This window comes from Rhyacophila brunnea, unplaced genomic scaffold, assembly GCF_057557595.1.
Source record: "Rhyacophila brunnea isolate RB1 unplaced genomic scaffold, BYU_Rbru_1.0 scaffold_6, whole genome shotgun sequence".
Classification (NCBI taxonomy): Eukaryota; Metazoa; Arthropoda; class Insecta; order Trichoptera; family Rhyacophilidae; genus Rhyacophila; species Rhyacophila brunnea.
In genome coordinates, this window is record NW_028233276.1 from 24547243 (window position 1) to 24562293 (window position 15051).

The following is a 15051-nucleotide window of genomic DNA, read 5'->3' on the forward strand; positions in this document are numbered from 1 at the left end:
GATATCGATGTACATAATATGATTAATATTAATATTACTTTAATTACATTAATTACCATATACTATTAACGCCCGTCCATATGTCCCACTTTATTATTTCGCTAACCCATTGCATATTACATTTCATTAACCATTATATTACAATTATACATTACCAATTATCTTACAACCAAATCATATTTTATATTTAATCTATCTTAATTAACCCTTTACCTAAGCATATTATATTTAGTCAAAATTTAATCCTATTATCTTATTACCTATATGTACATGGTCTATGACCAACTTATCTCTTCCACAGTTCACCCTGAGAAGTGGTGGGACCTGCCAGAGCAAACTTCGGGACTTCTACATATATTAAATATTGTTCTGCTTTGTCGAGGGTCGTAATCATCTAACCGGTGGTACATTGACTACCAGGATCAGACCGAGCGGTTGGGAGGCACTACTCCTTATGGGAGCGCCCCCCACAGGGGTTAGGGCGGAAAATTAAGTGTGCGTCACTTGCCTGGATAGCAATCTAGATCAATCTAGGGTGCTTGATGAAAATTAAGGTGTTTTTCGATTTTGTATACCTGTAACATGACCTGAAGACACCGACAACGTTCAAACGTCAGTATACATAATCAATTAATAGTATGGGAAGAAACTATTCTTGAAATTCAAGAAAAATATTTTGTTCATCCTATTACGGATATACAAATACAAATATGTCACAACCGACTTTCAGCTTTGCAAATATGTTCATAAAGCTTGTACAAAGTACAGTTTTCAATGCACAAACAGCGAGTTGAAAATATGGAAGCAACAATTTAATGTACATTGATTACGAGATGGACGACTACCTACGTGTTTGGATGAAAATTGTATCTAGAATTCCAATTAAAACCGACAAAAACAAATTTAGAAAATTCATCGTAATATGAATTTGATCTGCAAAACTCCAAGATAAGAGTTTTTAAATCTCTCCCTAGCCTCCCTAGAGGCCCCTAAAGCTAATAAATTGATAGTCGCGTCCGGAAAATCGTACGTATCACAGTTCAGCGTAAGCTATAATAGTATACCACCGTAATACAAAAAAAAATACAAAAGAAAATAGGTAGATGAGAAAATTAGAAATACAATCATATTGTATTTATTTATATAAAATCCTGAATGATTCCAAAGTAGGTGTTCGGAAGTATCAAGTCCAGCGTTATAATCAGATATTTGATACTAATCAATATGATATTAATGTTCTTATTCAATTATTAAAGTTTGAATATTACTGTCTGCAATGCTCCACGAACATGTCATATTTTTGTTTCAATACTATACGGCCATCTCTTTCCCGTACGACAGTTCACAGTGAAATATAGTACGGAGAAATTGTAACGTACGATTTACTTTACACCATTAATAATAAGGAAGCAATTAATTATTAATAGGATAAACACGTCATAGTCCCAGTGGAATAGAAAAGTTGTGTTACATTATATTAAGAGGTTCCGCATTTCTGAAAATGTTTAGTTTCGCCAGTTTACCAATACAATGCACAAAGCTATATTTATCTCGCTTTAACGCTTACAAATGCCCGTTACGTTACAAGCAAGATGAATTGACACGATATCAGAAGGCCAGTAATGAAAGGAAGGCGCCAACAACAAGCGGGAAAGAGAAGTCCGAACACATGTGCTTGATAATGTTGGCAAAAAAATACGAATCTCTAATGAGTTTGACCGTTGACAAATTTTGGCGATGACATTTTTTGCTACTGAGCTTTTTAAGGATAGATAAATTTATTTGCGAAAGTATGTACCTACCTATATACATATTATATATTACAATGTTACAAAAGTTTTTTTAAAAATCAATTAAGTAACTTTCGTTTCGATAGGTGGGGTAAGATATAATTATTTTCTTGCTAATTTACGGATAAAATAGAATGACGGAAATCTGTTTTGGGCAGCAAATAAAATAAGAAAAGACTGTTAACTATTTGGCATAGAATTATTTAATTGAATCTATTACAAGTACCTAATACATTTAAACGTTTTAAACATAATAAATAAATAAAAAATATAATAATAATTGATGTTTGTTAAAATCTTTAAATATCGCTGGACAATTATTCTTCTCATACAGTGAGAGTTAGGTACCCGAGATATAGAAAATGTACCAAAAGGACATGCACAATTCACCCATAAAAATTAGCTTGGAGAGGTTTTCAAACACCATTCGATTGCCAGACTGATGATATAGGCGTCTCCTCAAATTTCAAAATTCATTAGATTAACAGAGTGACAAAAAATATGGATGTCGTCACGTATAAGCGCACACAAGTGGGCCCCAGCGCTCGAAATGGAAAATTTTACGAGCCAGAGCGATCGATAATTTTACTAAAATATCAACTATATTATACTATAAGTACTACATTAATTGTAAATGTGATTTATAAAAATAAGTGTGTTATTTTTTTATTATTTGAAATATCTAGCTCAGACGGTCAAATTAATATGTCCACAAGACGGAGCGATGATTTTGTCGATTTTATGAACCGGAACGGTGCTCCGGTGCGTTCTGGTCCATTTCGAGCACTGGTCCCCCCCCCAGGAACGAAAAAATACAAATTATTTAGGTGAAATGAAATATTACTTCTTCTTCGCTGAGGATCGCGACTTGGATGATTTGATTGTCGAACAGCTTTCTCAACGGATTAACCTCACTCTTTTCGGTATTCTACGACACGCGAGGCCTGTATCAGTTGAATTCATGATATCATGCCATATGAGGCATCTGATGGTTGATCTAATTATGCGGCATGCCTAAAGGACAATAAGTTCATCGCTAGTGTCCACGACTGAAGCTATTAGAAGCACATAACAGATAATAAATAGAATACCGATAGGCAATATTCAATACGCCGCATGGTGAAGCAGGCTTTTGAATGTGTGAGTGTCCTACGAAAATGAAGCACGCATTATGCACGTGCAATAGTGTGTGTAATACACCAACATTAAATGAGCGTAAATGCATAAACCGAGAAAAGTTTTTAGTATTCGACGTAAAACGTATTCTTAACACGTGTGTAAGTTTAACCGGGATTCTTCCTTACTCGAGTCGGTTACCTGCTATCGCCTTACCCGTTGTGTATTTCAGTTCCCATTATTTCTGAGTTCCCTGACTAGAAGCTATACATAGAAGACGGAGTAAATGCGGAAGTCAATGTCACCAGCTAGATTTCGTTAACCCCGCTCCGCCCTGCTCCATAAAAAACAATAATATATTATTAGGTACGGATATACTTTTGAAATGGTCATACCATTATTCGGTGTGTGCGCCTGTCCTTACACGAATAGGAAAGGACAGGAAAGTGCAGCGTAGTTATTATAATCAGAAAACTACAGTATCTTTATGTACACTAAGTTTATGCAAATTATGTACTTCAATGCGATACCTGTGGCTTATATTGTAACACAAATTAAAAATTTATTTGTTGGAAGTCGGCAAGTACATACTTTGAACCGCCACTGGCCAAAATCTACCGGAAAATCTTTTGATGTATGGTTTTCAGTGGTGTCGGTTGGCGCGCGTCGGTTTAAATACCGTGGACTAATAATAAACGGTATGTTGCCGCGGTTATTTTCGGTTTAAAAAGTGAAAATGCATCCGGCAATGAAGAGTGCAGCATGCAGTTCTGCCTGGAGGAACAGGAATGCCGACAAATATTCAAGATCGGCGCACTAAATTACGCGGGATTCGGTTTTTTCGCATTCGGTAGACGATGGACGACAATATGGCTAGATGGTTTCATTAGTGTCACGGATAGTCTTGATTTAGGGAATTTAATCCGGACAAACAGTTTAAAACTGTCAAGAACTATAATGATTCTAAAAAGAAGCCACAAATTAACAACGAACAATTGGTTGCCCTTCGTTTTCCACAGACTGAGTGGTGGATTTTGTTATTCGTTAGATAATATTTTATTTTTTATATCCAGTTTGTGAGAAATACGGATATTTTTAAGGTTTTGATATAATTTAGTAATTATTGAATAGGTACTTCACTGAATTTACCTGTTAAAATGAACTGAACAAAAAAAGTACGATTTCCTTTGGGAATTTATTAAATGAATTAGCGCATAGGTACTTTGTAGAATAATTAATTTTACTAAATCATAATATAAATTACTTACAATAATATGACAATATTATTTGGGAACGTTTCTGTGGTCAACGAAACCATACGTATCATTGGCGTGCTGTCCATAGATGCTGTAGATGCGCAGCACTTCCAGAAATATTCAACAATTCACTAGGTATTTCTAATACTATTATGTGTTTATCACGCAACTGGATAGTCAATTTTTTTCTGTACCTATTTCTTTTATATTATATATTGCTTGACACTTTCACAGTCAGTTGTTATTTTTCACATTCAATATTATGAATACTAGGTAAACACACCATACTACTTCACCGGCCGCTCGTCCAGGTAAGTAAGTAGTTAGGCACATAATAATGTAGCATATTATATTACGTATATATATTATTATATATTTTTAACAGCATCTCTTTGAGTTAAAGTCATAGTACGCTACTGATTAGTAACTATATAAACAATATATATAGTATACCTACCTACTATATATGGTGCATGAGACAGCTGAAAGACGCATATAGCAATTTATATGGAGTTCAAAACTATCTCCAATTATTCAATTTCCACAAAGTACCTACCTAGAATTTACAGTACTAAGTTGATTAATTTCATGATCAATAATTTTGACGAAGTATGAGAATTTAGTAGGTAATAAGAAATTTCATTGTGTTCCTTCCGTATATTTTAAGCGACAATACTGAATTAGGTCTTGATAACATCTTACCCTTACGAATAAGTAAAACCAAATATTATGTATACACCGAATGTGTGAAATTGCGTATTACATGAAATCGGCAATATTTTGCCTAATTCATGAATAAGGCAACGGGCTTGCATTATTCATGCATTAGGCAATTAATCTATCGAGTGCGTGAATTTGGCAGGGTATGGATTTCTTAAACTGTCAACATGACAGTAGAAAAAGTAAATTTAATACGGATGGTTTTATTAGTTATAATTGGATATAATATAATATTATTATTATTAGGTTAGGTTAGGTTGGGTTTCGTAATTCTGAATTCAAGTGAATGTCCATTTTGAGGTTAGCTAACAAGTGTCAACAAACTATCCAATCATACTATCACAAACAAACAATCGACCTTTGCCTGATACCCAAGCACGAATCAAATCGCGAAAATACCTTTTAATAAAATTCTTCCGTTATCATATTATTATAGTTATAGATTTATTTTGGGCATACTAAATGGATATGAACGTCATTGTAGTTTTGATTGGTATATTTTTATATAATCAATGACATTTGACACATTTGGTTGGTTTGATAGTTGCGAAAAAAGATTAGTTGCACCGTAGCGCTGCTATATAATTTGCCCGATGCATGAACTAGGCAGAAAAATTACTGCCGAATTCACACACTCGGCAGATATTTTACCTAATTCATGAATAAGGCAACGGGCTTGCATTTTTCATGAAATAGGCAAAATTTTGCCGATTTTATGTAATACGCAATTTCACACATTCGGCGTAACATAATTATACACTAGGATTAGATCGTAATAAATTATGATACCCAACGATTTACAAGATGGGAATATTTTGGTGGATAGATAAGATAGTTAAAATGGTAAAAAAATATAATGCTTTTATACGTAAACTCACAGCTACGTAATATGGCAAGAGCATCCTTAAAAAAATAATGTGTGTTGCGGTCAGGCGCAATCGTTAAAATTTAAACAGACGATGTTTTATAACTCGCAATAATAAAATAAACGCTATGTGGGCAGTAGAGAAAGAGTTCATTGCATTTACCCAGACAATAAATCGTGAATTGAACGCGAGATCGCATCTAACAGTGCGAGGGAGGATTACGTTCGGCAACAGTTTTGACAGGTACGCGCGATTGCATTTCATAAAAATATGAATAATTCGCTAACTTAATAACCTACAAAACTGAAAGAAAATGACCGGAGGACCTGGGGGATTGAGTCGATTAGAATAATATAATATGGCAGGTAGGTATACGAGTAGGTTTTCAACCTTCAAAACATAATTGAAAAGAAATCAAACGAATGTTTTAAGAACTAGACAGTAAAATGCCAGGTAATAATAATTGGACACAATGATCGCAGATGTATTATAGTGCAATGTTCAATGGGATTTAAAAAAAAATCATAAGGAATTAGGGGAAGTTTGAGGTTTGTAAAGCAGAAGTAAAATATTAAAAAGGTTCGTAAGTAAATGTTTCATGACGTGTTGTGTAAAATACAGTTAACATCGTAGTGATTATGTTATATCCGTTTGCACTCATGTCCGCTGACAAATCTTAATAACCAATAATAATAAATGTTGGAAAGCGAGTGTGTCGGCAGGAATATGTGCATGTTTACAATACGATACTATAAATAAGCGATCTAATATTTTAGATGAATGTTACGACAAGCAGTAGGTAATTGTTAATAACAATGAAACTGCGATAATTATAGGTACCTATACTCATTTGATTTTAAATTCATATCCGATGCCATCAATCGTTATGGATTAAGTAAGCATCGTGGCATTTTATTTTCATCATCCTTCTTTGGGACGTAGGTAGAAATACAGATACCTGTATAAAATAACGCTAATTAATTGTAACAGCACCTATCTATGTGTTTGTTCGTTTAATAAAGAAGGTAGATTTGGAGGGGGCTTTCGAGTATTCTTTTTTCTTAAAAGGGGGCAGCTGGCCAAATAAGTTTCTGAACCTTTATAATTAGACCTAGGGGTCCTAAGGAAAACAGACTGTTATTTATAAATCTTGGAGCATAAGAGGTAATTTGCCGATGTAGGTAAATAGGTACATACCTATCATATGACGTATTGTGACTATTAAGTCATGCTATAAAAATGAATCATTAAAATCTGTAATTTCGGTAAATGCGATATTACATTCCTAGACCTGACTGACTATACACTATTGACTATAACAAGAAACAAGTTTTTTGAGACATTGTATAGACAAGGGACATGGCAGAAATGTTGAATTGCCCTTTGATGCATTTTTTTTATTTAAGACTACATTACCGCGAAATGCACTTTAGTGGTTGAATGTCTGTCAAAAAAGTCCCTTTTGTGAACAGTCATGAAGCGGAACAAGTGCACTTGCGCAAAAGGTCGGAAGGGTGACGAATGTGGCAATACGACATATTAATATTTGAAAATTAATAGATTGTTTGTAAGTTATCAGTGTTATAAAAAAATGTTCTAAGGTAAATCACCCGCACGGCAAAAAAGTTTTAAATACTAGCCCGGCAATACTCCCAGTTTATAAAATGTGTACCTACTTGAAACCTACATTGTTTGTTGTCGAGAAAATTTTATACGGGAGGCTAATGTCCGTGGGGTTATTGATGGGGGTTAATGTCGATGGGATATTTATCATGTAAAGTACTGAATGCTTTTTTTTTTTTTTTGTGATTTTGCCGAGGCTTTGACTGCGACTCGCTGTCATATCGCCTCTTCTCTTCTAGAAGAAGGTGATCCGTCGATCAGGTCCTCACTCCTATTCTGTTAAATAGCTTATAATTATTTTGCCTAGCTCTTCCGTCTTTCTTTCTGTCTTCTTTAGACGCCAGTGTTTTATGCACCAGAATCGCTCTCCTCCGTACCCATCCCCTCTGTATTTTCGATACATCGTGTAATCATTGAATTTCAGATAGTCTAATTCAGACCTCAGCCAATTCTCTGAGATTAATGCTACTGTTATTTTTTTGTCTTATTGAGTAAAGTTCTATATCATTCTTTTTTTGCTTCATACTTCTGGCATTCCATTGTAAAATCCTAATTTGTTTTTTACTATCCATTTTGTTGCAGAACCTCCCCTAGAATTTCTCATAAATTTCCTTCTTTGAAGTTTTGCATACCCAACGAATGCTGTTGATGTTTATTAAATTCATGTAAGGTCTGGTGCAAATAAAATAGCTTGTTGCTGCTTGGTGGCCGACGCACGCTGCATTTTACATACTGTTTGTATGGTACGTTTGTATGTATGCTGTAAAACTCGATAATTCCTCGCACATATAATAATATATAGCAACTCATCGCGCCCAAACACTCATCACTATGGTACGCGCGGTGAACTTATAGACCGCCAGCTGCGCCCTGTGGCAACCACTGGTATATGATTGGCCGAAGATTTAGACTCTAGGCCGTGACTAGAGTTGGGTTTCGGGAATTTCCCGACGGGAATTCTCGAGAAATTTTCGAGATTTCCCATCCCGAATCTCGAGTATTGAAATTTTTAACATTTCGAGAAATCCCGGATCTCGAGAATTTTTTCTCGGGATTCGGGATTTCTTTATTATCAAATAGTAATTGAAAAACGATTTTCTATAATATGAAAAAAGTGAACACAAAACGTTCAAAGACTGATCGAGGCATTTAACACAATTAAGCCAACGTCGACTCAAAATGAGCGCAATTTTTACAACATCAGGGAATTTTGTGTCTCAAAAGCGTACGCGATTGACAGTTTGTGCTTTTTGAAATTCTATTTTAATAAGTGATGTTTTCAATTATTTTTGTTTCCCTACTTCTGTTCTGTTTGTCTTCTTACATTAATAAAAAAATCATATTTTTTTGGAATTTGTCTGTTTTTACACTGATTTTAGGATTTTTACAGATTTTTTTTAAATTGCCCGATATCTCGAGAATTCTTTTCTGGAAATCCCGAATCTCGAGAATTAAAAATTTCATCATTTCGGGAAATCCCGAATCTCGAGATTGAGATTTTATCGGGAAATACACAACTCTAGGCGTGACCAACCAGCGATCCCAGGTCCAAGGAGATTAGGTGGCGGATGATGTTAGAGATAGTCAGGTTTCACGTGTGTTGTTTTGTGTTCGGCCACTACCTTGTATACTCGTTTAACAATGTGGAAATTTACTGTTTGTATTCCTTAATAAAAATAAATATAGAAGGCAGTCGTTCAGACCAATTCGGCAAAAGTTCAAGCAAAACAAAAGGAAATTTCTTTGAAATTTGTGACAGATGATTGAACATAAGGAGGATATTGGATTTTGCAAACACGGCAAGCAATTCGGTTCGAAAGATTTCTCAAAATGAATGAATGAACAATGGTTGAATATCTGTATAGGTATTTGTTACTTACCGACGAATAGAATTTCCAATTAAAAACAATATAATTGTGGAGCTAACGGAAATTGGCAGAATTCCTCTTACCTGAAACAATAGAGAAAAAAACAGGTGATAAGTCGATTTAGCGCTAATTATTTATGACATTCACAATTATTATTATATTGCATAGCATTGACAATTTCAACATGCAATCACTATGTATGTTTCTCAACAATAATGAGTTCTTTCCAGAAAACATTAATCAAAATTTGATTCGATTTTGACAGCACGAATCGGGTTATTGTTGATAGATTCTATGAAGGCCATTTTAGGGTCTTGACTTCGATATCACAATATGTCTGCATCCAAGCTACATTAAACGATAGCAACATTTATTATTGTCTGGGATTATGCGTAAATTAAATACGTCATATCTATAATGTCAGTATCGAAAGCACAAAACAGATTAATAAGATAGAAAGACTAAACCCATAGACCAATATTTGGTTTATGACTTAATGATGGTCAGGTTATAAAACACAAGGGATTCAAAGCCCGCCAAGTGTCGTCAAATATTATCAATGTTTAATGCGCGTTTCATTTACATGACGGTTTTTAATGCAACTTATGATACAGATGTAGATACATATTTAAAATAATATATTCTTAGAGATGTGTTCAAGTATACTTCCACATAACAGATTAATAAATAGAATTACGATAGGCTATATGTACCCCAATTAATACAGTTTGACGCAGGCTTGTGAATGTGTGAATGTACAACGAAAATGAACAATACATTATAGACGTGCAATTAATAGTGAGTGTAACAACCTCCAAATACACTAATATTGAATGAGGGTCGGTGCGTAAACCGAGACCAGTTGTCAGAACATAGGAGAACCTTAGAATGGCGTATTCCTGAGACGTGTTAAAGTTTATCCGATATTTTTCCACACTCGAGATCGGTTGCCTGTTACTCCACACCGGTTAGGTATTTCAGTTCCCATTAATTCTGTGTTCTCTGTGTAGCTCATATTTCTCCACACTCGAAAAGTGTGAAAATTGAATACTTAAAGGGATTTCAAACAAGAAAAAATAAATGTTAATAGATTTTCACACTCACTCTAGTACATATCATATTAATTACTAATAATTACAAGATAAAAATAACTTTTTATATACGTTTTTAAATTTTTTGACTTGCTTAAAAGATCAAAAAAATTTGTACTTGATAGAAATAATACTGAAATGTCGTATTGATTTCCATAGTAACGCACGTATATATTATTATTAATAATTTAGTTGCTAGGACCCACTTAGCGACCAATAATAGTTTTACTTTTTATGGATTTCTTCTGAAATAACTTTTCATACAAAAAAGAATTAACTGAAAATGAAATCAATTCTACTTAAAGATGGCTAAAGGTATTAAAAATGCATCGGCGTCGTGTTCTGATAATATCAGATTATATTCTATGCTATATTCTAAAAGTTTCAAATGTCTAACTAGTCGGGAAGTTAGTTAAAAATTGATTGCAAGATTTGTACCGGAAAAATAAGAATACGAGCTAAGAAAAACGTTGTAATAAAAATGTGAACGTTCAAACTGCCTATGTTCTTCGTCTTCGTAAACTATATATTCAAATATCCCCCGCCATTCACTTCTCCTTCTCGATGGTTTCCCCAGAACCATGATCACACCTGAATAGTGAATAACGCTTATTTAAATAAGTATAGTAACTACAAACAAACACGGTTCGTTTTGTTTTTATAATGATTTAATTAACTACAAAATCAGAGTCTTCGTTTTGAACACCAAGCATCCATGTTACCTACAAAAGTTTTCTAATCGTGGCAACCACCAACGTAATGTTAATTTTATTATCCAATGTCAAAAATAATAATCCGGTACGCTAATGTATGTATAAATGATGATATTTCCTCTTTAGTGGTATACCTAATACTTAATAATTGAATTATTTAAAGAAACACACTAATGAACGTTCGATAATTACCTAAGTAAACGGTTATAAAGACTGTTTTATTATTTTCAATTCAAGGTTCTTTTGTATGTATGAACACAAATATAGAATGTTTTCCTCTTATTGTCTCAACTACAGTAAACCAATTGTTTTATTTCACCAATTAATTTACTTATATGGACCTCCTCTAATTTTGAAGATTCCGTAAGTAAACAATTGTTTATCTTGACCTGGTTACGTGAATGCAAGTAGTGTCACAAATAATAAAAAGTTGTAATTGTCGGTATATAAATGAGACAAATGTAATAATATCTTGCGGCACACTGGTTTGCCACGGTGCACTGGTTGGGAAGCTCTGATATTATATTACTATCAACTTGCATTATTTTCCTCAAAAATGAATCAAGTATATTTTGCCAAGTATCTACCTACATACGCCAATTATAGAGGATATTTCTGTATTAAATTCAAAATCAATGTAATGTAAATTCGCACAAATGTTCTACGATATTTGTATTTATGTTGACAATTAACTTTTATATTTTAGATTAAGTTCGGTTTGATGATGGATTTTTATCCCCATCACAGGTCGACAGCATCGTAGAATGGATAAAACATTTGCTTCAAATCCATCATACCCATGGATGATTTCAATAGTAGAAAACAATGTTTCTTTCTGGTTCATTATTTTTAACCAAAGAGACTATATTTACAATTTGTTTCAAACTTTTATATTTTAGATTTGATTCGGTTTGATAATGGGTTTATATCCCTACTACAGAACACATCCTATCATAGAATGAATGAATGATACATTTGCTTCAAATCTGTCATATCCATATATGACGTCAGTAGTAAAAAAACAATGAGTCTTTCTGGTTCATTATTTTTAACCAAAGCGACTGTCCCGATAATTAGACGTGTAATTATGAAATGAGAAAGCTCTGCAACCTATTTGTTTGTGTTTGATTGACAGGTAATGCATGCATAAACCTGATTAGGCCCGTGGGCCACAGGTCATGTATATGTACCGACTTAATCTGTCTTACGTTAATTAATCAGGTGGTATTTAGTCAGTGTTTTTTTTCTTGATCTAATGGTATAATTAAAACCAGATTAATGGTGTAATGTGCCATTTTTTTGAGATTATCCATTATACAGAATCAGACTTCGATATGTACAAGGCAGTGGCGATGCGTGGCTATTGAAGAAAGGTATGCTGTGGTAGGTAACTGAAAAACGTCATGGGGCAGCTGTATTTACAGGACAGTATTTCACTGAAGGTAAAATATTATGTTTCACTTTTTTATAATAGATATTTCACTAAAAAACACAACAAATACTAAAATATATAAGAAAGTGATGCCCATACGCGAATCAAACATGCGCCAACAAATTATACGGTCTAATTAGTTGAGGTTATTATCCAATACACCGCTAGGAAAGAGTCCACTGCACGTAAATTGACAGTCATAGATATAGGGATATTCGTTAGAAGCATGACTCATTAAATATACAATGAGCCAGATAAAATAAAAATCCCAAAGACAAATCGTGGTTATTATATATTAAAAAGTTTTGGATTATCTCAGCGTTTATTTGAGTGTGTTAGAAGATTTTATAGACTGGGATTAAGTCTAAGTGTAAATGAATTCTAGATCTAATTAAGTTATAAATCTTATAGTGATAAAAGGCAGAGAGCTATGTTTCTATTTTTTACCTTTGAAATATTGTCTTTGGGTAATTAAAATCTGTTTTCCTTAAGGCTATACTTCAATTGAGGCATGGTCTAAAAATATCGTAGCTAGGCGATGCGCGGATTGTGCAAATGACGCGTGCCGAACGAAATATAATTTGTCATAAAAATTCAACATGCGTCCATTTAATGTTATGTTTATTGTTTTATTAATAATAATAATAGTATATTCATTGACATGTTTTCTTTTTCCAAGTACATACGTAAAGTTTTTTAGTCATCTTTACACGATTTAAGAATATTTTCATCCGACGCCATGACAAAAAAAATCGACGTGCGCACACCTCGACTGTCGGTCTCCGATTGGCGACTAGTGAGAAATTTCGTCGCACCTACTGTTGAAAATTATTTGCCGTTTCACTGAAGTACGCTCTTAATGTAGGCTTTAAATAATCGTCTAGTACGGATTCTTCGCCACTTGTGCAATGCGTGACAAAAGTATTCTTGGAGACGGTTACAAGAGCAGAAATATTCATGGTGCAAGCTATGAACAACAATGTAAAATTGGAAGAACACGGGGTCTGGCGAAAGGCAGATAAACAAACGGACAAATCCCATATATCTTGGGACAGTGCTGTGAAAGAACAAGATAAACAAAAAGCAACACTTTTACAGTCAATGAATTATTTGTTAGAGTTGATATATTGTCATATTATTTTATTTGCAGATCATTAAATTTCCCTCCATGACCAGCACTGTCAAGAATAACTCATAAACAAACAATTTGCAATGCAAAATTCAATTTGAGTACTTGCAGTGTTAAGTGCATCTGGGAAAGATTGCATTTAGAGAAATTGCATTGTTTTGAGGCAAGGAAGTTCAGCCGACAAAAGCTTATAAACACAATGGTAATTTAATCTCACCAGGTCGGAGGGCAGAATATCTATCAAAACTTGTAGGCTGTAGGAAATAGTGTGGCTCATTGTTTACACCTTTTCGCTTTAGAGATGCAAATGATTAATGCAGGTAAGTAGGTACCACTTTCTAACATCTTTAGAATCCTAATACACCATATAAAGTGACGTATTACACTATTAACAAACGAGATTCTAAAATTGTGGATATTTAAATAATTCAAACAGATGGACGCAATGGGAAATAAGAAAACTAATATGATATATGCTATTAAATTAAGGGCCTTACTCCAATTATAGAAAGTTTTTGTACTTATATAAATCATAGAGCGTGAGATTAAGAGGCGTTTTCGAATAAATTACATGAAATGATTATTGGTCTTTTAAAAGGCAGTAAAATTTGAGGTAATTCACAGTAAAATGTTTTATTATTAATTAATCGTACAAACAAGGTGGAAAAAAATGTTGCCTTACAATATTTTTGATGAAGGTTATCATCCTTGCAATGCATATGAAAATTGAGCACAACTACCTACTAACAAACCACCTTTTAGGTTCGGAGGAGGGGGTGGAATGTTTTAGTGGAGGAGGAGATTACTTCAGAATTAACACTGATTTGGCAAACAAATTTAGTGAAGTATAGTAGAAATTACAAGATAAGTATAATCTATGTTTGATCACAGGGTGCGTGTCCGTGGAGAAATATTTAGTTAAGAACGCATCTACTTGTTTCGACGGGGAGGTTGGAACTGAATTCAAAATTTAAATCAGGAAGAATAGACTATGTGAATCTACTCCGACATGCGTGGCAAATCAGTTTTATTGCCAATAGCGGGCGTGGTGTGCTTAGATGGGTGCCGTCACAAAAAGAGGGTGACCTACCTATACACAAGATTTATTAAAACTTTAGCTTAATTGTGATATATCCAATGTTACTCTCTACGATAATTATAAAAAAAAACCGGCGAAATTTGGCAAACTAAATAAGGACCTGGACCGCCGGGATTGGATTCACTGGGATCGCTTTTTTAAGTCTAAAGAATATACACTTTTAAGAAAATGTTAATACGCTAGTTGTATTGGCTATTAAGTTAAATTAAAAAGTAAATTAAGCAAGTCGTGTATTCGGTGACCGAAAAATAATGTCAAAATGAGAGCATTGAAATTGTTACAGTCAGTTCAAAAATAGTGAAAAGTAAAAGAATGTAAGTAGGCACGCTGCTTTACTATTCACTAGCA

The 15051-nt window shown here is 33.9% G+C and overlaps 1 protein-coding gene across 2 annotated transcripts in view; it reads right to left on the reverse strand.

The window, feature by feature from the left end:
- Positions 1-15051, reverse strand: part of klar (klarsicht) — a 932846-nt gene that overhangs the window by 391749 nt on the left and 526046 nt on the right. The window lies entirely within an intron of this gene.